The 24,144-nt window shown below is 40.3% G+C and overlaps 1 protein-coding gene, 1 long non-coding RNA gene and 1 pseudogene across 4 annotated transcripts in view; 1 reads left to right on the top strand and 2 right to left on the bottom strand.

Moving 5' to 3' along the window:
• GRM5 (glutamate metabotropic receptor 5) overlaps nt 1–24,144 on the top strand; it is a 597,259-nt gene that overhangs the window by 387,556 nt on the left and 185,559 nt on the right. The gene's annotated exons all lie outside the window — the stretch shown is intronic.
• LOC122676914 overlaps nt 1–24,144 on the bottom strand; it is a 262,627-nt gene that overhangs the window by 57,566 nt on the left and 180,917 nt on the right. The gene's annotated exons all lie outside the window — the stretch shown is intronic.
• On the bottom strand, nt 6,854–9,125 carry LOC122676905 (annotated as a pseudogene).

The raw sequence follows: 24,144 nt of genomic DNA, 5'->3' as shown, positions 1-24,144 counted from the left end.
TTCTCTATCTGCATCTCCACTACCATCATCCATGCTCTGGTGACCTCTCACTGCATCATTTGCAACTGCGTCTTCTACTTTCAACTCTCATCACTAATGTTTTTTCATATTTTAACTAGTATGTAGAGTGATGCAAATCTAACATGCAAGTCTGACAGTGTCATTGCTTATTTGCAAGACTTTTCATTGTCTTTAGGACAAAGACTAAAATCTTTAAACTGGCCTGTGAGGGACCTAGGATGTGGTGTTTGGCATCTTGTGCTATTGTCTGCCTCTGCCACAGCCATCCTTCATTTCTGTGAATGAGTCCTGTTCCTTCCTATCTTAAGCACTTCAAATAATGACTTCAAATGGGATACTTCTTCCTAGGATATGGCTTTACTTGGCTAATTATTACTGGCATATTTCATTACTTGGTTAATTATCACTCATCTTTTGAGCTCAGATTAAACACTGGCTTTATGGAAGTCTTCCTGTTCCCGAGACAGGGTCAAGTCAGCTTCTCATATTTCTTCATTGTACTTCTTTTCCTTCTTGCAATCAATTTGTAATTAAAAATTATTATGTGATCTTGATGTTAATATTTGTATTCACTGTTAGGGCCTCAAATATATCTTTTCTGTTATATTGGGTGTTTGTATGTAAGTTCATTGCATAGCATTTAGGAGCTGCTAAATAAATGTGTTGAATGAAGGAATTTATAGATAAAGGAGAAAATTATAGAGAGGAAAGAATTTGCCAATTGCTGAAATGTATTAAAAAAGCTGGAAAATGAGTGCTGATAGCAGACTGAAGAAGCAGCCATTTGGATGGTGTGGCTGTGATACTGGAAAAACAAGGGGAGGTTCAGGAAGGGCTGCTAGACCGATTACAAACCATCATGTTTCTAAGTCCACAATCTTCTGTGGGTTGTACTTTTAGTACAGATCACAAGTTCATTATCAATGCTATTTGTTAATTCTAATAGTTTGAAACATATACAGCATAATTGTCAGTAGCTGATTATCTGGAAGCAGTAATAACATTCATCTAACATGATAATATGCACCACTAATCTAAAAATTTGCCAATTTTTAGTGTTCAGTAAAATTAAATTCTCTTTCTTCCAATTAAACATTTAACATAGCAAATCAAGCACAAAGACACAGTCTTATGATCAATGAAGAATTAACAGCCACGTTTCAATGTAACACCTACTTGTAGCATTTAATGTTTTTGTTTTTTATGCAAATAGCACATAATTCAACATAGACTGACTTCAGCATTAAAGAGGATTGATTATTTTGTGTAATTAAGAAGTCCAAGGTGGTCAGGACTTTGTATGGTGTGACCAGGACTCTGACTCTCTTTCTTAGGGACCCTTCATAGTTTAGTTCCACTCTCAGGCTTGTTTCTCATGGTGGAAGAATAACATTTAGCAGCTTTACAATCTCATGTGACATTGTCCACATGGACAAAGAGAATGTGTGCATCCCACAATTCCCAGCAAAGGAGAAAAATAAAGTTTAATTATATTAACTGAGGTTACCTCAATCAATAACTGTGACAACAAGGGAAACCAACAGGCACATAACCTTGGAGTTGTGTTTGTTACAGGGGAGGACAGGAGTGATAGTGACAAGAAAACACTGCCCATTATAAGTTAGGGCTTTTGAATAATGCTGCAAACGTACGACTAAAAAGAGAGGACAGTGTGTGTGTGTGTGTGTGTGTGTGTGTGTGCGCGTGTGCACACACACATGCCTCTAGTCACATAAATGCATATAGTAAAATTAACTTTATTGGACATTAGTGTAAATAAAAATGTAACTATGGGTTGTCCACCAAAAAAAAATTTTAAGTTATTAATTAACTTATATAGCAACTTGTTATCTCAATTATTATAACTGCATTTCCACAGATTTCAAGTATGTGTTAAAGCAATTTGGTAATGAGAAGAGATTATTTTCATTTCTCAAATACATGTTGCTTTTATATAATTTCAGATGAATAACCACTGAGTTCTTTCAACAAAAGTGACCATGTCTTGGTCACCACTTGACCACACACATTAAGTGCTTTGCCTAGCACACAGTAGGTTCTAAAAAAAATAAATTGGTGTTGATTAAATTAATGAATTTCCACTTTAATCACATTTATTATCTAGCAGCTTGATAGTAATGGAGTATTTTAGTTTAGGATTTCACTGTGTTTCATTCACTTACTCATCTAAAAAATACCAATTAAATTGAAAATCTGCTCTCTGAAATACACTATTCTAGGTAATAAGTAAAAATAAGTAATAAAAAAGTCATTATTCTTATACTTCCTATTGCATCCTGTGCATATATAAATCATAGCATTTATAATGCTTAATTTGTCATCCGTTAATTCAATATATATTTATTGTTTACTATTTGTCAAATACTGGGATATAAGTATAAAAAAGATATAATACCTGTCCCCAAGGAACTTAAGTGTGGGTGGGGTGGGAATGAAGGAGGATAATGAATGTGTTATTTGTCATTGTAATTCAAATGATAGCATAGATATATAGTAAGTGCCTAATAAAGGTTTGTTAAGTTTACATATAATCATTGAAGAATGAATTAATAATGTCCTTTGGAGAATTTTATAGCTCACTCAATTCTTCTGGAGGGGATTAGAGTAGAACTCCAGTCAATCATGGTTATAAAACCAATCAATTAGGGGAATAAAACACTGAATTAGATAGACTGAATTTTATGAGAGTGTTATGATAAAATTCAAGACATTAAATTAAGTTTTATGGAATGCTGGTAAATTCCCTAAAGGATAAAATACTTTGATTTTCCTAATGAGCCCAGTTGCCAAGTTCTTCGTTATAATTAACCTCAGGGCTTTTATCCAAGGGTTCTTGAAAACAGAGCTGCAGTTCCCAGAACCTGATGTTTCTCTGTCCAAACACTGTTTGATTCTCTTGCACGTGAGGATGTCCAGATCCTCAGTTATGACTAGCTATTCCTTCTGCATTTCCAAACTCAATCCATCATCCCTGTGTTTAACCTTCACATGGCCACACTAGACTCCCAATTCTTTTGTTGATTCAACAAGCATTTATAGAATGCCTGTTATGTGCCCAAACCATTACCTGACTTTGTCAGGGATGTGTGAGAATGGGTCCAAGCTCTGAAGTCTGGGTGACTCAAAAGTCGAGACAGAGAAACTGACTAGGAAAGAAAGAAGATGAGTTTCAGTCTAGAGTTTCAGATGAGGATGGGACACACCTAGATAGAACCATCAGGAAAATAGTTATAGTTGTGGGACAGAATCTTTGGAGAGAATCTGGATCCTCATAAATGTAATAGTTAAAATGGAATTCTTAGCACTACTCACACATGCCATAAAAATCTCCTTCCTTGTACCTGATGGCCTCTTTGCCTGAAAAAAAATTTTTTTTCTCATCCTATGCAAAACCTATGGATGTGTCAAGACTCAGTTCAAGTCCTTTCTTTTCTTTAGAGCCTTCCTCACCTATCCTTATTCCTGTAAATATTCCCTATTGCTAAACTTCTCTTTTATTTTTTTTCTTTTATTTATTTATTTATTAGTTGGAGGCTAATCACTTCACAACATTTCAGTGGGTTTTGTCATACATTGATATGAATCAGCCATAGAGTTACACGTATTCCCCATCCCGATCCCCCCTCCCACCTCCCTCTCCACCCGATTCCTCTGGGTCTTCCCAGTGCACCAGGTCAGAGCACTTGTCTCATGCATCCCACCTGGGCTGGTGATCTGTTTCACCATAGATAATATACATGTTATTCTTTCGAAACATCCTACCCTCACCTTCTCCCACAGAGTCCAAAAGTCTGTTCTGTACTTCTGTGTCTCTTTTTCTGTTTTGCATATAGGGTTATCGTTACCATCTTTCTAAATTCCATATATATGTGTTAGTATGCTGTAATGTTCTTTATCTTTCTGGCTTACTTCACTCTGTATAATGGGCTCCAGTTTCATCCATCTCATTAGAACTGATTCAAATGAATTCTTTTTAATGGCTGAGTAATATTCCATGGTGTATATGTACCACAGCTTCCTATGACCCACCTCCCAGAATATTGGAAATAAAAGCTAAACTTTTCTTTTAATGTGTATCATAACAGTTGTCATTTGCTTACAGATAGCCTTGTGTGTGTTAATTGCTCAGTCGTGTCCAATTCTTTGCAGTCTCATTGACTGTAGCCCATCAGGTTCCTCTGTCCATGGAATTCTCCTGGCAAGAATACTGGAGTGGTCGCCATTCCCTTCAGGGGATCTTCCTGACCCAGGGATTGAATCCGGGTCTCCTGCACTATGGGCAGATTCTTTACCATCTGAGTCGCCAGGGAAGCACAACAGATAGCCTTAGGTTGTTCTAAATTAGTTTGTGAACCAAAAGTCTATCAACCAAGAAGACTCATTTTCTTGAAGACAGAAAATATGATTTCCTCTCTTAATCCCCCAAAGGCCTTAAACCTCAATCTATTTTCCAAAATCATCATCCATTTAAATTGCTAGCGTATCTCTCTTTTCCGTCTGACAACAATGCCCTTCTTCAACAACTGCCATTCTCCTTCCTGTTACTCACTACTATGGGTCCCTGTTTTAGTGACAAGCAATGGCTTATGTGCTGGACTTATGGAGCTAAAACACCATCTTCAGAATTTCACCATTTCTCGAAGAAAAGCATATAAAAATGCAATGCAATGCAATGCATGTTAAATTGGAATTAGACACTGAGAGTGTAAGGTACAAAATGCATATTTCTTTCAGATTGGATGAGTCACAAAATGCTTAGAAGAGAAGGCTCTGACACGAGGTTAGAAAAACAGGTAGGTAGAAGTTAATAAAATGAAGCAAGAAGAATGTGACTAAGCAACCATGAATGATTATTAAAACTAGCTGTTGGGAGAATTAGCAAGAAACCATGATGTTTTCTGAGACCTTAATCAAGGCATATAAAAAGAACAGGAGAATGATGAGAGACTAAGGAAAGACAATATAATGAAAGATCTTATGTGACTGGTGATTGTCAAGGAGTCTGCACTTCATTTAAAGGCAAAGAGAGCCAAAGAAAATGCTCATATAGAGGTGTAGTATTATTAAGTGTGTGTTTTATCAATCTCGCTGATAACAGCAAAGGAAGACATGCAGCACCTATTCCATGAGAGAGGATGGATTCCTAAATAAACTCATCTCTGGGATGATTATAGGAAAAGGAGTAGATTCTCAAGATAGTGAGGGCATGGAGTCACCATGACTCTGTCTCTGGAAGGAGAAGATCTTTGGTAAGGAACAGTGACACTACCCACACCCTAAGGCTCTGGTTTAAACAACTGAAGGAATAATGGTAGAACCCATCTAGAGACACACAGCAGAAAAGGCAACCACTTTCTGTAGGGGGAAATGATGAGGACTGTAGTTTGGGTCAAGCTGTACTGGGGGAAGCTTGGGTTCACCTATCTCATAGGTGTGAAATCCTCTGATTGAGAGTGGGAAGAATAATAAAGTTGGACTCAGAGATTTAGAAGTAATTAGAAAAAAAAACAGAAGTTGAAGTTACAGCATGAAATGTAAATGAGAGGCTATCTGAAAGTAGAGATAATGCTTCCCCTGATGGGTCAGTGGTAAATAAGCCACCCACCAGTGCAGGAGATACGGGTTCAATCCCTGATCCGGGAAGTTCCCACATGCAGCAGAGCAACTAAGCTCTTGGACCACAACTACTGAGCTGCTGCTCTAAACCCCAGGAGCTGCAACTACTGAGCCCATGTGCTGCAACTACTGAAGCTGGCACAACCCAGAGCCTGTTGCTCTGCAACAGGAGAAGCCACTGCAGTGAGAAGCCCATGCACCGCAACTAGAGACTGGTGCCCACTGGCCACAACTTGAGAAAAGCCCATGCAGCAACGAAGACCCAACAGAACCAAAAATAAATAATTATGAAAATAAAGCACAGGTAAAAAATACCAAAGACAAAAGACATTGTGTCTTTTGTGACATATATATATATATATATATATATATATATATATATATATGCATATACACACATACATACACACACAATGGAATATTATTAAGCTATAAAAAAGAGTGAGATTTGCTGTTTTCATCAACATGGATGAACCGTGGAGGCATTAGGCTAAGTGAAATAATTCAAACAGAGAAAGACATACACTATATGATCTCACTTAAATGTGGAATCTAAACAGAAAATCATAGATACAAAGAACAGACTGGTGGTCACCAGAGGTGGGGGCGGCTTGGGTGGGTGAAATGGGTGAAGGGAGTCAAATGGTACAAGTTTCCAGTTATAAAGTCAGTCAGTCATGGGGGTATAATGCATAATGTATAGCATTTTGACTACAGTTATAATACTGTTTTGCATATTTGAAAGTTGCTAAGAGAATAGATCTTGAAAGTTTCCATTACACACACTAAACTCTGTAACTATGTGTGGTGATGGACATAACTAGAATTTGTGATCATTTCACAGTGAATACAAGTATTGGATCATTATGTTGTATACCTGAAACTAATATAATGTCAATTATATCTCTATTTAAAAGGATAAAACCCCAATGAGAACTAATATGTAAGGTGGAGGTGTAAGCAGAAAGCCTTGCTCAGAGGATCAAGAAGGCAGGGGGCAGTGAGGAGTGGGTCAGGAAGAGAATGTTAGCACAGGATAAGAGGTGTTCCAGGAGAAAGTGGTCACCTGTCTACAGTGCAGCAGAGGTCAGTGACCCTCAGCACCCCTTCCCCATCCCGATGCGGTGCAGAAGGAGTCTCCATTGCACTCTGATATTTCTTAGATCCACCATATGAATGACAAGCTTCCCCCATACTTCTCTGAGTCCTCTCAGGGCTTCTCTCTCTCTCTCTCTTTCTTTTAACCTTTCAAAGAAGTGCCTTTATTTATCTACAGGGTTTAGGAAAAGAAAAAAAAAAGCTCTAGAAAAAGGAAATTCCAAAATTCTTGTCTTCGTTAAGTCCAGCGTGGTGACAGGTTCTGACCGGTCCGGGCTGTAAGTCTTGCTCTTGCCGGCGGTCACTTCCAGGTGGTGAGGATGGTCCTCCCGTCATCTCTCAATCGGCTCCCTCTGGGCCCCAGCGACTGGCTCAGCCGACTTCTCAGCTCTCGGTCAGCCCCGTCGCCCTCGCCAGCTCCTCGTCCTACAGGATTTCATAATCGTCGAGGGCTTCCTTTGGGGGTGACTTGTTCCATTTACAGTCTGGAATTCCACCGTTAGGGCCCGCGATGTTGAGAGTGTCGTTGATCAGGCTGTACTTCAGGATTCGGTCGTTGGCCGTGCTGGAGGTGAGGGACGGGGACGCGTTTACCTCCATCAGCCAGGGCTCCAGCTTGTCCTCGATGATGATGTCGTATCCGTAGCGCTCAAAGCAGTGCTCGTCGCTGTTCCTCACGGGCGCCACCGCCTTCGGGGGCTGCACGATGATGCAGCGGAGCTCCTCAAACATCTTGCTGGTCACCTCCTTGCCTCGGGTGCTCTCCAGGTAGAGCCGCGGGTTGTGCACGGTCCACTCACCCCCCGGATGTGGTTGTAGTCCTCCCCGTGTTTCTGAATGGCGACACTGGTGAGGTGGGCAAACATGCTGTCCAGCTCACTGGTGCTCGGGGTGCATTTCACTGCGCAGAAGCGGCCAAGTCCAAGCTTACACATGGAGCAGCGCAGGGGGCGGTACGCAGACACCAGACTTACAGGCGCAGGTCGGACTTCCTGCCGCCGATCAGTAACGGGTGGTTAATGCACAGAGATCACGTAGGCTTCCTTGGTGGGCCGAGTCTCGAACGAAGATGTTTTGCTGCCCCGGGACCACTTTTTGATCTGCAAGAGCTTGTTGACCAGGAAGATGCCCTTTCCCTGGGCTTTGCCACAAGGTTTCATAATCCAGGTACTCGAGGGGCTTTTCCAGACTCCTCCAAGAACAGGTTGTAGTCGGCGGGCAGCATGTAGGTGACGGGGACACAGTCCAGGTAGAGGTACGTCCCGCTTTGGTCCTTCTCCGCCAGCGGGCTCCCTTCCTTCTCCAGCTCCTTCCTGTATCTCTTGATGTTCTTCACCATCAGGTCCTCGCCGTGTCAGCTCATAGTGGTTCGGGAAATGGTTGACTATTTGATCATCTGAGAGCCAGTGGCCAGTTTCGACACTAAAGACATTGTGGATGGTCTGCACGCTCATCCTTGTACAAGTCTTCCTGAGGCCCGGCGACAGACACCAGTAGAAATTCCAGTCCTTGTTTTCTGTCACGGACCCATCCTCTCTTCTCAGAGTTATTTATCAGCACCGACTCCTCGATGTCAGTGACACACTTCACTTTTCCTGCCATAATCCATAGGTATTTATGGCGCCAACAGGAATGTCTGATTTCTCTGCAGTCTCGCTGACTCTCGCCTCCGGTGGGCAGAGCGCTGTGAAGCCCGGGAGCGCGGAGCACGCGGCCCGGCCCCGCCTGCAGCCCCAGCCCCACTCAGCCATCGCTGGAGGACACAGCCCGCTTACCCGGCGCGGACCGGCCCTCCGCCCGCCGCGCTCCAGTGCTTCTCTCTAGATGATCCTGGCCTCACATCTGCTTATTACAAACGTTGCAACACAGTCCCACATAGATGCTTGACAATTACACTCCTTGTCTTAATAGTGTGGTATTTCTTGGTGTGAAATTACAAATATTAAATTATGAACCATTTGGCCCTGTCCACCTCTTCTCTGTTCTTATTGTCTGATTCGTATTTTCTACTAAACATAAAATAACATTTCCCTGAATGCTTTTTCCCCTCCCTTTCTACCTCTGAAACATGACTTCTGCTCTAACTGGATATTCAGGCATGCACAGCTAGTACATTTAAACCATTTAGGGGCAATAGCAAGCTAGAAAAATGATTTCATTAACCTAATAGACATCTGTAATAAATGAATTTGGTAAGATGAGGAAGAAATGAGTCTAGTTCTCAGAAATAAATTACTTTTAAGTTGCCAGGCTTCTCTAGGGCGACTTTAATAAGAGACACAGGTCCAGCGCAAAATGAGTAAACTGCCTCAATTCACAATGTTGATTACATGGTTGTTGTTGTTGACCCTTCTGTATTGGATTGTGACTAAAATCTTGTACTCCTCATTGCCAGTAATTTCACAACTGCAGATCATCATGTTGTCCCAGCTCTTTGGAACAATGATTTTCTGTTTGCCCATTTAAAAAGTATCCTATGAGGAATAATATCTCAAATGAGGTGAAAATGTCAGGTTTTGTTTCCTTATGAAAGTGTATGTGACATCCATGTATGCATGTGCAAGTATATAACTGTGTTTGCATGTGTTAGTATGTGTATCAATGCGTGTGCTTGTTTGTGCAAAATCCCAAGTGCTCTGCTAAACAGATACCATCAGTGCTTTTGGTTAGCAGAGAAGACCAGAGGATCATATACCAGGTTAGACAAAAATATTCTGTCCATCAAATGAGCATCAGATTGGGTTAAAACAACTCAACAAATGAACAAGTAAGAATAATAACAAAATTTTTCCTTGTTATTAAAATCTTGCTTACTTATGCCTGTTCAAGTAAAATTTCTGTTAATCTAACATAATCTATAGGTGCTTAAGAGAATTTGTTGAAGTGAAATTTTATTGAAAAGAATAGTGTTGCATGATGGGTAAGGAAATAAGTGTCCAATCTATGTTGCCCCATGCGGAATGGCACATCTTCAATTCTTGCATCACCTAAAAATCATAATTGCAGTATCCTGCTCTCTGAATAGGGGCTTCCAGGTGACTCCGTGATAAAGAATCTGCCTGCCAATGTAGGAGACATCAGTTTGATCCCTGCGTTGGGAAGATCCCCTGGAGAAGGAAATTACTGGAGGAAATTTCACTCTGGTATCCTTGCATGGAAAATACCATGGACAGAGGAGCCTGGCAGGCTACAATCCATGGGGTCACAAAAAAAGTCAAACACAACTTAGCAACTAGACAACAACTCTCTAAATAAGCACCCTTTTATCAACTCTTGATTTTGCTTTTACCATCTCTTATTTTATTTGCCTTTTTATATGCCCTTGCTCTCAGAGAATGCCCTTGTTTTACAATTTCTCCATTTTCTCCAGTATCTCAGCTCTTCCCAGGCCAGTCAGACTTTAAGGATCCCATGCCACAGTTAATTATTCAAACCACTTTCTCAGCCAGATCATCAAATCTCTCACAAACCTGATCATTTAGCAAAATCTGTTCTGTAATTCACCTCTGCAGCCCTATTTCTAAACTGTGTAGTATTACTAGATAAAAACATACAGCTCTATTCTGTCATGATCTGCATCAGCTCTGTCTTCTTCCTCACTTCTTCCAGTGCCTCCTCCAGTAAAATCTGGCTTCTGTCTTTACCTCTCCACCAAAACTTCCCAATCGTGCTGCCAGATTCTAAAAGCAGTTTTAAACCCTGTGTCCTCTGCTAGATCTGACATTGCCAGCGGTCTTGGCCCTTGTAAAGCTCTTGCCTTTCTTGGCTTTGTGGTAGCACTCGGCTCCCCGTCACTACTCTCCACACGTATTCTCTCCCCTCTACACCTCTCCTTTATCAGGTTCCTAAAACAGTATCTTCTTTCCTACATATTCCTTAAGTATTTGTATTATCTGGACTTCTACACTTATGACTAAACTTGTATCATGCAGAACACTCTCACTGGGTGATCACATTTCTTCTATTAGTTCTACAAAGTATCGATTTGTTAACATTTAAATGAAATATCTCAGGCCAGATTTCTCTTTAAGTTTCAGATTATATGTGTAACTGTATTCTTGACATAATCCACTTGAATGTCTCACAAATTATTCAAAGTCAACATATGTAAAACTGAACTACGCTAGCACACATTTCTCAATAGTAAATGGTACTGATCACTCAAGTAAGAAAATCTGGTCATTCTAGACTCCTTTTCCTGCCTTACACTCCAAAGAATATTAATCAATAACACTGTCTCTTTGAACCTCTAAAATAGTATTTCTTACTTTAGTCCATTACTTTCTTCTTTTAAAAAATATATTTACCTCCATTTATTCCATTGCAACTTTTATTTCTTTGTTTATATGTTATATCTTGCCAAAGTTTTTAAAAATGTATTGAACTTGTTCTGACCTGTTAGCATTTACAACACCAGTTCCTGGCTCTTGCTGGCTCCATTGTGCACAGGCAGCTAGAAATATGTTTGATTTTTTAAATTATTTTGTTCTTACATAGAGTTTCTGAACCACTTAACTAAATGTATTCAAAAGTATGTAATCTTCAACGTCTGTCAGATTTATTTCAACTGATCTTAAGACTTATGTGAAGTTCTCTTTCTGTGGTTATATATAAACCTACTTGGTCTCTTTCTGTCTCAGTGTCATTCCCTTGTTCTCATGACTGAAGAGGGAGCATTGGGACCTCAATGTCCTGCTTAAAAAAAAAGTTATTGAAGTAGAGTTACTTTACAACATTGTGTTCGTTTCTGCTGCACAGCAAAGTGAACCAGCTGTGTGTGCACATATGTCCACTCTTCTTTGGGTTTCCTTCCCACTTAGGTCACACTGCGCAATGAGGAGAGTCCCCGGGGCTGTACTGTATGTTCCTGTTCACCATGTATTTTATATACAGCCGTGCACGCATGTCAGTCCCGTTCTTCCATCTCATCCCACCCCTCTCACCCCCTCCGGTATCCATACATCCGTTCTCTACATCTGTGATTCTATGCCTGCTTTGCAAATAAGTTCATCTGTGTCATTTCTCTAGATTCCGCATATAAGTGATATTATACAGTATTTGTTCTTCTCTTTCTGACTCACTTCACTCTGTATGATAGTCTCTAGGTCCATCCACATCACTGCAAATTGCCGTTTCATTCCTTTCTATGGCTGAGTAATATAATTGTATATTATTAATACATACCACATCTTCTTTATCCATTCTTCTGTTGATGGATATTTAGATTGCTCCCATGCCTGGCAACTGTAAATAGTGCTGCAGTGAACTACTGGGGTGAATTGAAATGCTCAAAACAGTATGAGACTCGCACAAAAATAGAAATACAGATCAATGGAGAAGGATTGAAAGCCCAGAGATAAACCCATGGACCTAAGGTCACCAATCTATGACAAAGGGGGTAAGAATATACAAAGGAGAAAAGATAGTCTCTTCAATCAGTAATGCTGGGAAAACTGGACAGCTACATGTGAAAGAATGAAATTATAACATTCCCTAATATCATGCACAAAAATAAACTTAAAATGAATTAGAGACCTAAATGTAAGGCCGATATTATAAAACTCTTAGAGGAAAACATAGGCAGAACCCTCTTGAACATAAATCACAGCAAGATCCTTTTTGACCTACCTCCTAGAGTAATGGAAAACAAACAAACAAAAAATGGGACCTAAGCTTTTGCACAGCAAAGGAATCCACAAACAAGATGAAAAGACAACCCTTAGAATGGGAGAAAATATTTGCAAATGAAGCAACTGACAAGGGGTTAATCTCAAAAATATATAAACAGTTCATGCAGTTCAATAACAAAAAAAGAACCCAATCAAAAAATGGGCAGAAGACCTAAATGGACATTTCTCCAAAGAAGACATACATATGGGCAACAAGAACATGAGAAAATACTCAACATCATTAATTATTAGAGAAATACAAATCAAAACTATAATGACTATCACCTCACACCAGTCAGCAAGGCCATCATCAAAAGAATCTTCAAACAGTAAATGCTCTTTTGTGGAGAAAAGTGAACCCTCTTTCAGTGTTGGTGAGAATGTAAATTGATACAGCCACTAGGGAGAACAGCATGGGGGTTCATTAATAAACTAAAAATAGAATTACACTATGACCCAGCAATCCCACTCCTGGGCATCTAACTGGAGAAAATCATAGTCCATTACTTTTCACCCTGTGATCACTTCTTTTTTTCAAACCCTCATCAGTCCTCACCTAAGTTATTGCAGAGACTTCCTAGTAAGTTTACCTGCCTTTCTTTACATTAGAGAAGAACCATCTATCAAAACTGTAGATTGAACTGTATCATGTTCATGTAAAATTTCTATAGAAACGAAACTGCTGGCCAGAGTGTCACCTCAGGATGGAGACATAGGCAGTTCTTTATTTCCGTTGTGCTCCAAGAAGCCCAATTAGCAACTATCCATAGGTAAGACAGCAGTGTGAAAATCTTAGAGCCTAGGAATGAGGCTAAAGTCCTCCCCTCTTCCCAGAGCACAGAGACTGTGAAGGACCCCGAGGGAAGGTTAAGAGGAGCAGTTACACTCTGACTTTGTCACCTCTTCCGCAGACAAGCGAGTACTAACCGCAGTGAGAGGGCCTCTCGGAGCCTATAGCTTCTCCAGTGGGAAAGAAGGAGCCCCAGGGAGGGGGGTGTCCTGCTCCCTAAGTGTTGTGGGACACTTCCCAGCAGGGACACTTGGGTCCTGTCCTCATAGCTTACCGGGAAATCTGTGCGACTTGACACCGAGGATCAGACAGAAACTGAGAAGGACGGTTGGGGAAGCAACTAGTCCTCAGATCTCTGCAGAACACATTGCTCCTTGCACCTGGGCCCCCGTGGAGAGTCCACCCAGACACTCTGTCCATCTGCAGAGCTGAGCCAGGCGCGATGTTTGCTCAGGGAGCCCGGTGGGCAGCTCAGCCTGGCTCAAGTCACAGTGGGTTATGCTGGCCTTGGAGCTTGTTCTAAAGCCCCACTCACGCAGGGAAACAAATATGAAGCCCTGCCTATACAGAGGTCACTCAGTGGTACCGTATGGTTGAGAATCACAGCCTAAGATTCTACATGACCAGGAGAAATTACCGAGTCAAGCCCACAGCCCCGTCCAGTCTAGAAATCCAGCAGTGGCCCTGCCCTGCCAGGGAACGCAGCCAGAGACCTCTAATCAGAGGCGGAAACTGTCCACCCGAAATGAAGAGATAAAGACTTTCCAAAATAGTATCTAAAGTTCATCACCACTAGGTTTGCCTTATAAGAAATGCTAACAGGTGTTCTTTAAGTAGAAAGATGTTAATTAACATTGTAAAAACATATGAATGTGAAAAATTCCCTGGTAATGGTAGGTGCATAGTCAAAGTCAGATTCTCTAATACTGTAATGATGGTGCATAGTTCACTTACAACTCAAGGTTAAAAGTTTTAAAACCAACAGTAAAATAACCATAACTACAGTGATTTGATATTGGATGCATAATATAAAAATATGGAAATTATAACATTAGTAACCTAAAATGTAAGGGGGGAGAAGTAAAAGTCTAAAATTACTGTATGATGTTGAAAGTAAAGTTGTTATCAGCTTAAAATAAGATGTGACAAATGTAACATTTTATGTAAGTCTTAATAGTACTATGTGTTCATGCTCAGTTATGTCCGACTCTTTGGAAGCCCATGGACTGTAGCCCGCCAGGCTCCTCTGTCCCTGGGGTTTTCCAGGCAAGAATACTCGAGTGAGTTGCCATGCCCTTCTCCAGGGGATCTTCCCTTCCCAAGGATCAAACCTGTGTTTTCTGCATTGGCAGACAGATTCCTTACCACTGAGCCACCTAGGAAGCCCTCATGGTAACCACAAAGGAAAAATCAGTAGTAGATACACAAAAAAGTCTGGTAAAAGGGTCAAAGAATATGACTAGAAAAGTTGACCAAATCATATCAGAAGATAGCAAGAGAGGAAGCAAGGAACAAAGTCTACAAAACAGCCAGAAAACAACAAAACTACAATGTTAAATCTCTACAGATCAATTACTATTTAAACAAAAATGGCTTAAATTATCCAATAAAAATGACTTCCTAGGTGGTGCTAGTCTTAAAGAAGCTTCCTACCAATGCACAAGACATAAGAGATGGTGGTTTTATCTCTGGGTTGGGAAGATTCCCTGAAGGAGGGCATGGCAACCCACTCCAGTGTTCTTGCCGAGAGAATCCCATGGACACACAGGAGCCTGGCGGGCTACAGCCCGTAGGGTCACAGAGAGTCGGATACAACTGAAGAGACCTGTCATCCAATAAAAAGACATAGAATGGTTGAATGAATAGAAAATACAAAATCCAAGGACATATGCTCCTGACAAAGGACTCAGTTTTGCTTTAAAGGCATGTATCAACTGAGGGTGAAGTCATAGAAAAGCTATTTCAAGTAAATGGTAACCAAAAGAAAGCAGGGCTAGCTGTACTTATATCAGACAAAATAGATTCTAAGTTAAAAATGATCAAAAAGGACAAAGAATTTCCATATAAAATAATTAAAGGCTCAATCTCAGAAGAAATAACAATTTTAAATATTTATGATATGCACCTAAATACATAAAGCAAATACTAACAGAAGTCAAAGGAAAGTAAACATCAAAACATTAGTAGTTGGGGACATTAATACCTGACTCTTAACAATGGCTAGATCATCTAGATAGAAAAATCAATAAGGAAACAGAAAATCTGAACAACACTATGGATCAAAGGGTCCTAACAGCCACATACACAACATTCCTTCCAACACCAGCACATTATACATTTTCCTCGTGTACACAGAAATTCTCTAGGATAGGTCATATGTTAGGCCATAAAAAGTCTTAATGAATTCAAGACAATAGAAATGCAGCAATGAAATGAAACAAGAAATCCATAAAAGTGGGAAACCTGGAACATACTCATCAAAAGGAACCAATATTTTAACTGTTAACAGTGTAACTCACTTGATGAAAATAAGTTATCAATCTTATTGTAAATACACCTAACGAGCTTGACTTTATGATTAATCTTTTATGTGATGTGCTAGGGAAACCTTTATTATCAATGTATTTTCCCCCAAATATAAATTTGAAAGTGAAAGTGTTACTCCCTCAGTCACGTCCAACTCTTTGTGACCCCATGGACTGTGGCCCGCCAGGCTCCTCTGTCCATGGGATTCTCAAGGCAAGAACACTGGAGTGGGTAACCATTCCCTTCTCCAGGGGATCTTCCCAACCCAGGGATCAAACCCTGGTCTCCTGCATTGCAGACAGATTTGTCACCTCCTGAGCCATCAGGGAAGCCCAAATATAAATTTACCTGGAATCATTTATTTAATAGAATGTTTTTCCTACTTCTTTGTAGTGTTGCCTTTGTCAAAAATCAATTCTCTAAGTACCTGTGAATTCTGTTCCATGAGTCTATTTATCGCTACAAATTGTATATCATTGAAAATATACAAATTGTGTATCTTTATAATGTCTTACTACCCAATAGTTAATTTCCCCAACTTTGTTCTTTATCAGTATTATCTTGACTATACTTGGTCCTTTAAAATTCCACAAAAATTTTAGAATTTCTTTATAAATATCCTCCACATGTCTCCACCAATGCTCCCTCCCCTCAAAAAAATCTGCTGGAATTTTGATTAGGATAACATTGAATCTATAGATCAATTTCAGGAAAATGTGCTTTATTGACTCCTCTAATTTATGAATGTAGCATTTCTTTTATTAATTTAAGTCTTCCATAATTGCTCTTACATGCATGGAGAAATGTTATTTATCTTCCTTAGATATGTGGTGGCTTTTAGTAGTATTTTGAAAACAGTTTTCTAATTGTATGTTCCAGATATATAGAAATTAGCTGATTTATGTAGGCTGCAATAATGTTCACCAACTTTCTAATTCATTTACTACTTATTGTAATAACTTATCCATACAATTTCAGATTTTCTATGTAAACAACCGACTTGTCTTAAATAATAACAATTTACTCCTTTTATTTCCTTACTTAATTGCTTAGAAGATTCAATAAAATATTGAAGAAAGGTACGAGAAGATATCCTTCAGTTCTACATATCAGGAAGAAATCTTTAAACAATTTTGTGTATGATGTTTACTGTAAAAACTCATGCACAGATTGAGTTCTTTTTTAGCTAGTTTGCTGAGGACTTTTTATCAGAACGATGTTGAATTTGTCAGATATTTTCCTTCATTATTTTGTTAACATGGTAAGTTAAACTGGTTGATTTTAAACTATTAAACCTCAAATTTCCTTTCTCCATTTTCTTTATTCATTCATCTACTGATAGACATTAATGGATATTTTCATCTTGTGGCTTAAAACACATGGCAGGTGCATATATCTCATTAAGATCCTGTTTTTAATTATTTTGGATAAATACCCACAAAAGGGATTGCTGAATCAGATGTTAATATATTTTAACTGCTTTAGGAAATGCCAAACTCTGTTCAATGATAGTTGCACCTTATTGCCATATGTGACAACATGGATGAACTTTGAAAACATTATCCTAAGTGAAATAAACCAATCACAGAGATAAATGTCCTATGATTTCACTTATGTACGTGTTAGGTTGCTTCAGGCATGTCCAGATCTTTGGGACACTCTGGACTGTAGCCCACCAAGCTCCACTGTCCATGAGATTCTCCAGGCAAGAATACTGGAGTGGGTTGCCATGCCCTCCTCCAGGGGATCTTCCCAACGGAGGGATTGAACCTGCATTTCTAATGTCTCCTGCATTGGCGGGCAGGTTCTTTACCACTAGCGCCACCTGGGAAGCCCAATTTCATTTATATGAAGTACCTTAAACAGTCAAGTTCATAGAAGTAGAAAGTAAGGTGGCACTTGCCAGGTGCGGAGGAAAGGGGAAAATGGGCAGTTACTGCTCCATGGGTACCGAGTTTCAGGTATGAGAGAATAATTTCTTGAGCCTCACCTACTGCTTTTGGCCCAACTTCTTCACCTGCCATCCTTGTCTTTCAGTAAATGTGTCACATACCTCAAGAGAATGTCTTACCTCAGTACATCATTTTTTTTTCCTCCCCAGGATTTTGGTCACTTGAGTTCTGTCTAAATAGCTTTCTGATAGTTTAACTACATTTAAGTTTACCCAGCCTTTGTAGTTGTCTTCAGAGGAAGGTTTGTCTAATCTATCGTAGCTAGAAATGGAAGTACTTCAGTTTCTAATATGTGATTTACCGTTTCAGTCTATTTGGATTAATTATTGGGCATGTGACATCTACATTTTCCAGGCTTTCAGGCTGTGACTTTTACCTGGATTCTTACATAATGACTACTTCTAAACCCTAATGTCACACCCTGAACAATCTTTGATTCTTTACTGGTCTTCTACAGCTTGTGTTCATTTGTAAACCAGATCTGATAGGTGTGAGAAGTTAACAGTGGACTTGGTTTCAGTGCTTGTCATGGGGATAATTGGTCAGTGAAGAACATATTGCCTCCAAGTAAAATGGGAACCGAAGAGAGTTCTTTCTGTTTATGTACAGATATCAGTCTCCTGAGCATCTGCTAATAGCCTTTTAGCTTGTCAGTAGAGAGATTCTTAATACTTCTGCCAGTGTATTTTAACACTACAAAGATGGGCATTTTATCAGAAGATGAATGCAGTGATTTAGGTAATTCTTTATTTATAGTCTCAGAAAGGAAAAAAAGAAGTGAATTCCAAGGTGCATGTGTGTGTGTGTAACAAATTAAAATACATCCCCCTCTACATTTTCATGGACAAAATCAGAAAAGTTTGGATACTGGTTTGGATCAAAGAACACAATGATATGTTGTACTGGTTCAGTTTTGTTTTCTAGATTTAGGTAGGCTGAACTTACTGAATCCTCTTTAACTCAGGGTTACCGCCTACTTTTCAAGCTGAAGTTGCCTCAAGTGAAATGTGAAGATGTAAAAATATTTACCTCACAAGGCCACACTAGTTATCACTCTGTATATATTCGTTTGCCTGAATCTAATGTTCAAGAGTGGGTAGGGAATGCCAGTTTTTCTTTTCTTTATCCCTCCTATGCAGTACTCTGCAGGAAAATTGGCATGTACGGTGTTGGTCACAAGATTCAGCTAAATGAAAAAACAGTATCCAATACTGGGGGAAGTTGAAGAAAGTAAGAGAAAAACATTTAGATCTGAAATTATGAACTCCTCTGTGACCTGTTATAGGGAGTAAGCAGAAGAAAACAAATTGGACGCTGGGAATTCTAATCACCAACATAAAGTTTGCCTTACTGCTTGGAATTGAATAGATGTCCAATAATTGACTACCCAGCTGGACATTGTGCTCAGTTAACAGAAGAAATTAGCTCAATTCAGTGGGAAGGGGTTTGAAGACTGAAAACTGGAAGGTTACCCTAAATAAGGAAGCTTTCAGGAAAAAAGAAGGTTATGTAAAGTGATGGGTACAATAGCTTATTCACAACATGCTTTCTCTATTTAACTGAATCATTTCGCTCACTATATTGCACATTTTACACAATTGCTGCAATTTCTGCAATTCTCAAAATGGCTCTAATATGACAAGAGAAACAATAGATTGTGTAATTCTCAATCTATTTACAATGATTTTTCTCAACTTCTCTGTGAAGGATGTGTATGGTAAGGAAGCATCCATGGAGGGATACAATTTTTAACCAGAGAGGGAAATGCCTACCTCAATTTAAATCCTAAATGGAGGCAGGATGGATGTTCCAAGGACTCTGTATGTAATACCTTCCATCATTTTCTGTGATCCCTAAGTCTCCGGAAGTCGGTCTGCTCTAATCAAACCCAGAATTAGGTCGGATTATAGCACTTCTGATATTAACATGCTTTAGCCTTCCAAGGAGATCAACCCGGTCAATCCTAAAGGAAATTAACCCTGAATGTTCTTTGGAATGACTCAACTGAAGCTCCAATACTTTGGCCAAAGAGCCAACTCATTGGAAAAGACCCTGATGCTGGGAAAGACTGAAGGCAGGAGGAGAAGGGCGGCAGAGGATGAGATGGTTGGATGGCATCACCGACTCAATAGACATGAATTTGAGAAAGCTCTGGGAGATGATGAAGGACAGAGGAGCCTGGCGTGCTGCAGCCCATGGGGTCATAAAGAGTTGGGCAGGACTTAGCGACTGAACAACAACAACAAACCCTTCCAAGTGAGGAAACATAGACAAGAGGCGGAGAGTGAGTAATAACTCTCTATTGCTGTGTGACAAATTACCACATATTCAGCTACTTAGAACAATTTTTCAATATTCTATTGAACGTTCTGGAGATCAGGAGTCTATGTAGAGCATATTTGGGTTCTCCAATCAGGGGAAAACAGGCTGAAACCAAGGTGCATTCCTTTCTGGAGGCTTTGTGGAAGAATCTGCTACCAAGCTCATTCAAATTTGGTGGAATTCAGCTCCTTTGAGATGCAGCTTGCGTCTCCATTTCTTTGCTGGCATGACCCAGGGGCACGCGGAGCTCCTCGCGGCCACCTGCACTCCTTCCTGGGCAGCTCCCTCCCTCTTCAGAGCCAGTACTGGGGTGTCTCCTGCAGCTAGGTGCTGTGCTTAGTCGCTCAGTCCCATTCCACTCTTTGCAACCCCATAGACTGTAGCCCATCAATCTCTTCTGTCCGAGAGAATTCTCCAAGCAAGAATACAGGAGTGAGTAGCCTATTCCTTCTCTAGGACATCTCCCCAACCCAGGAATCCAACTGGGGTCTCCTGCATTACAGGTATATTCTTTACCAGCTGAACTACCAGGGAAGTCCTTCTCCAACTCCTTCTCCTGCCAGATCCTACTCATGTTTCAATCTCTTTTGTGAGGAAAAGCCATTCACTTTTCAGGGGCTTTCCTGATTATGTGAGACCTACTAAGACTTACCTCCCTATTTCAAGGCTACTTTTCTTGGGATCTTGTCTGCATGCTAAGTCACTTTAGTCATGTCTGACTCTCTGTGACCCCATGGACCCTAGCCCACCAGGCTCCTCTGTCCATGGGATTCTCCAGGCAAGAATACTGGAGTGGGTTGCCATTTCCTACTCCAGGGGATCTTCCTGACCCAGGGATTGAACCCATGTCTCTTACGTCTCCTGCATTGGCAAGTGGGTTCTTTACCAGGAGCACCGCCTGGGAAGCCCCCTTGGGATCTTAATTATATTTTAAGGATCTCTTCCCAGCAGCACCAATCTAGATTAGTCTTTGACTGAAGCAGTAGAAGGTGTGACTGCACCAGCGTGAGAATCTTACTCATGTATCCCTGGCTCTGCCCTCTGCTTGCTGTCCTCTGCCATGTCTCTTAAATATGATCCCCTTAACAAACATTTCTCAGAGCTACTGTCACTGTTTGTCATCACTTTGGAGGCTCTAGGCAGTATGGAAAATGCTACAGTGTTGGAGTAAGAAAGATTTGTAGGATTTTGAGTTGGTTATTTAATTCCTCGGAGCCTCAATATGGCTCAGAGGGTAAAGCACCTGTCTGCAATGCAGGAGAGCCGGGTGTGATCCGTGGGTCGGGAAGATCCCCTGGCTACCCACTCCAGTACTCTTGCCTGGAAAATCCCATTGACAGAGGAGCCTGGTGGGCTACAGTCCATGGGGTCGCAAAGAGTCGGACACAACTGAGTGACTTCACTTTCACTTTCAATGTCCTCAATGGTAAAAACTAGAGCTAATTATTACCTCTAAGGCCTGCAGAAAATTAGCAAAGTAGTATAATGAAATTCAGGCTTCCCTAGTGGCTCAGGTGGTAAAAAATCTGCCGGCAGTGCAGGAGACCCAGGTTTGATCCCTGGGTCAGGAAGATCCTCTGGAGAAAGAAATGGCAACCCACTCCATTATTCTTGCCTGGAAAATCCCATGGACAGAGAAGCCTGGTGGGCTACAGTCCATGGGGTCGCAAAGAGTGGGACACATCTGAGTGACTAACACAAATGTAATGGAAATCACTTGACTGACACAAGTCCACAAACTAGATTCCTGACATTTCTTCCTTCTTTTGCATGTTCCGATACAACTCCTCCAATTCCCATCTACTTATCCTGGGAAATGGGAAAAAAACTAAGATTTACAAGCCCTGGAGAAAAGGCGATTTTCAGTCAATAACCTACCCATTTTCTCAAGAAGTCTACATTGCAATTCATTTTGGAATTAGTTCATTAGTGTTAACTGGTGTACATTCATAAGAACTTTCATTTAAAAGCTCAGTATATTTCTTTGTTTTCACTGTTTTTTAGGGATCCTAATCTCTTACTCTCCCAGGAGAGGAATACAAAGAATATTATATAACCAGTCAGTAGACTCCTAGTATTAGGAAAAAAAAGTCTCCAAATATCTGTTAAAATGCTATTGGTAAGAGATTTGGCAAGGTGATGATTACACGTGAGTAGAACAGCAGTTTCCATAATAATTTTGTGGGCTGTGAACAGATTTTGAAAAAAAAAGAGTGCTTAGATGCAGCCTAATGAAGGTACTCATTAACCTTAATAGCATCAGGTAGAGGAGAGGACGAGTTTGGAGGGGGCATGGATTCAGGCCTTCAGAGTCATTTTATAAGGCACATCCAACAGTGTTGTTTTCTCAGTCACAAATGAATATAGGCAGTTATCTGCAAAGAATTCTCTATAAATGGAAATTTGTTTTTTAAAGTCTAATTTTCTAATGTTATGTTAATCATATGTTAAGTATTTAGCATGTTCAAGGCATTATAATAAACATAAGGATAAGATGTCCAAAACATGAAATTTATAGTCAATTTAGAGAAAACATAAATAAAGGTACCGAATTTCAATATGATGACAAATGCAAAACGAAAAGCATCAACATGTTACCTCTATGAGAGCAGAAATCTTGTCGTCTGGTTGACCTCTCTGTTCCCACAAATCTAACAAGTTATTTGTTACCCAATACTTGTTCAGTGAATAAGAAATAAATGTCACAGAATTTTGTAAGCAGAGAGGAACTATTAAACCAACGGGAGCTTGAGAAAGGTTTTAATAAGCTGCATTCAAGTTCAGTCTGTCTGCTTGATAGATGAATTGGACTTTATCAAATCAGGAAAAATGTGAGAGGTTGAAGGGGTGACTCTCCATGAAGAGGGAACAGCACACTCAAAGGCTTGGAGGTGTGAAAGTCTGATGTACTGGAGGAATAAGAATCAAGTACAGTGTCTCCAATACACAGTATGCATGTGACAGCTTCAGCAGTACCAATATAATCATGCTAAGTAGGACTAAAGAGTTCAGTGATCAAGAATAACTGTATGTGCCTGGCATACCCAACACTACCCCCACCTCCCTAATACACACACGCACACCTGACACAAATTTAATGACTACTAACTTCTCAGAGTGGGCTTCCCTGATAGCTCAGCTGATAAGGAATCCACCTGCAACGTAGGAGACCCTGGTTTGACTCCTGGGTCAGGAAGATCCCCTGGAGAAGGGATAGGCTACCCACGCCAGTATTCTTGGGCTTAGATGTTAAAGAATCCACCTGCAATGCAGAAGACCAGGTGGGTTGGGAGATCCCCTGGAGGAGGGCATGGCAATCCACTGCAGTATTCTTGCCTGGAGAATCCCCAAGGACAGAGGAGTCTGGCAGGCTAACGTCCATGGGGTCGCAGAGAGTCGGACACGACTGAATGACTAAGCACAGCACAACTTCTAGGAATAGTCATTCTGATTCCTACATTTTTGGTCTAGTATTGCTCCTTCTGACACTTTGAGATGATTTGTTTATGTTGTTTGCCCATGGCAGATGTCTCCCCAAGAACTCTGCAGAGTTATACTAAATAATCATGCTGCCATTTGAGAGTTCAGCTAATGAAATCCTTACCCATTGTATGTGATTAGCCTTCCATGTAAATAAATCAAGAGACAATAAATGTAAGAACTAAGTTTGGGAACACCCAGAATACTAATTGAGGTGATGGGAGAATAAATCTCTGGAAGGCAGGACCGGAATGCAATTTTCAGTAAGTGATGATTCAGTGACTGGGAACCTAATGAATTGTACTGTTAATAGGAAGATTGAGTAAAAAGAGAAGAGGATGTTCAGTCTGAAGGATAAATGAGGAAACTTCCAGTGGGCTAGAAATCAGCATTGCCCATTCAAGCAGGCCGTGTCTAATGGACTACCGGCTCCTTGAGGGCATGTATTGGAAGCTACCACAGTATCTGTGCAATTTGAATGTGCATAATATGCATTCACATGCTTATTAGATTAATTAATTGGAATAAAAAGGACATGGAGACTGTTACTGGAGGATCACTTGGCTCAACTTTCTGTGTTACACAATTTGTTGTTTTCCATAGCAATAACTTAAAATATATATTGAGGATCTTCCCTGGTGGTCCAGTA

The sequence above is a fragment of the Cervus elaphus genome, chromosome 2 (assembly GCF_910594005.1).
Source record: "Cervus elaphus chromosome 2, mCerEla1.1, whole genome shotgun sequence".
NCBI lineage: Eukaryota > Metazoa > Chordata > Mammalia > Artiodactyla > Cervidae > Cervus > Cervus elaphus.
Note: the sequence above shows the minus strand (reverse complement) of the source record. Positions and strands in the feature narration are given on the sequence as shown.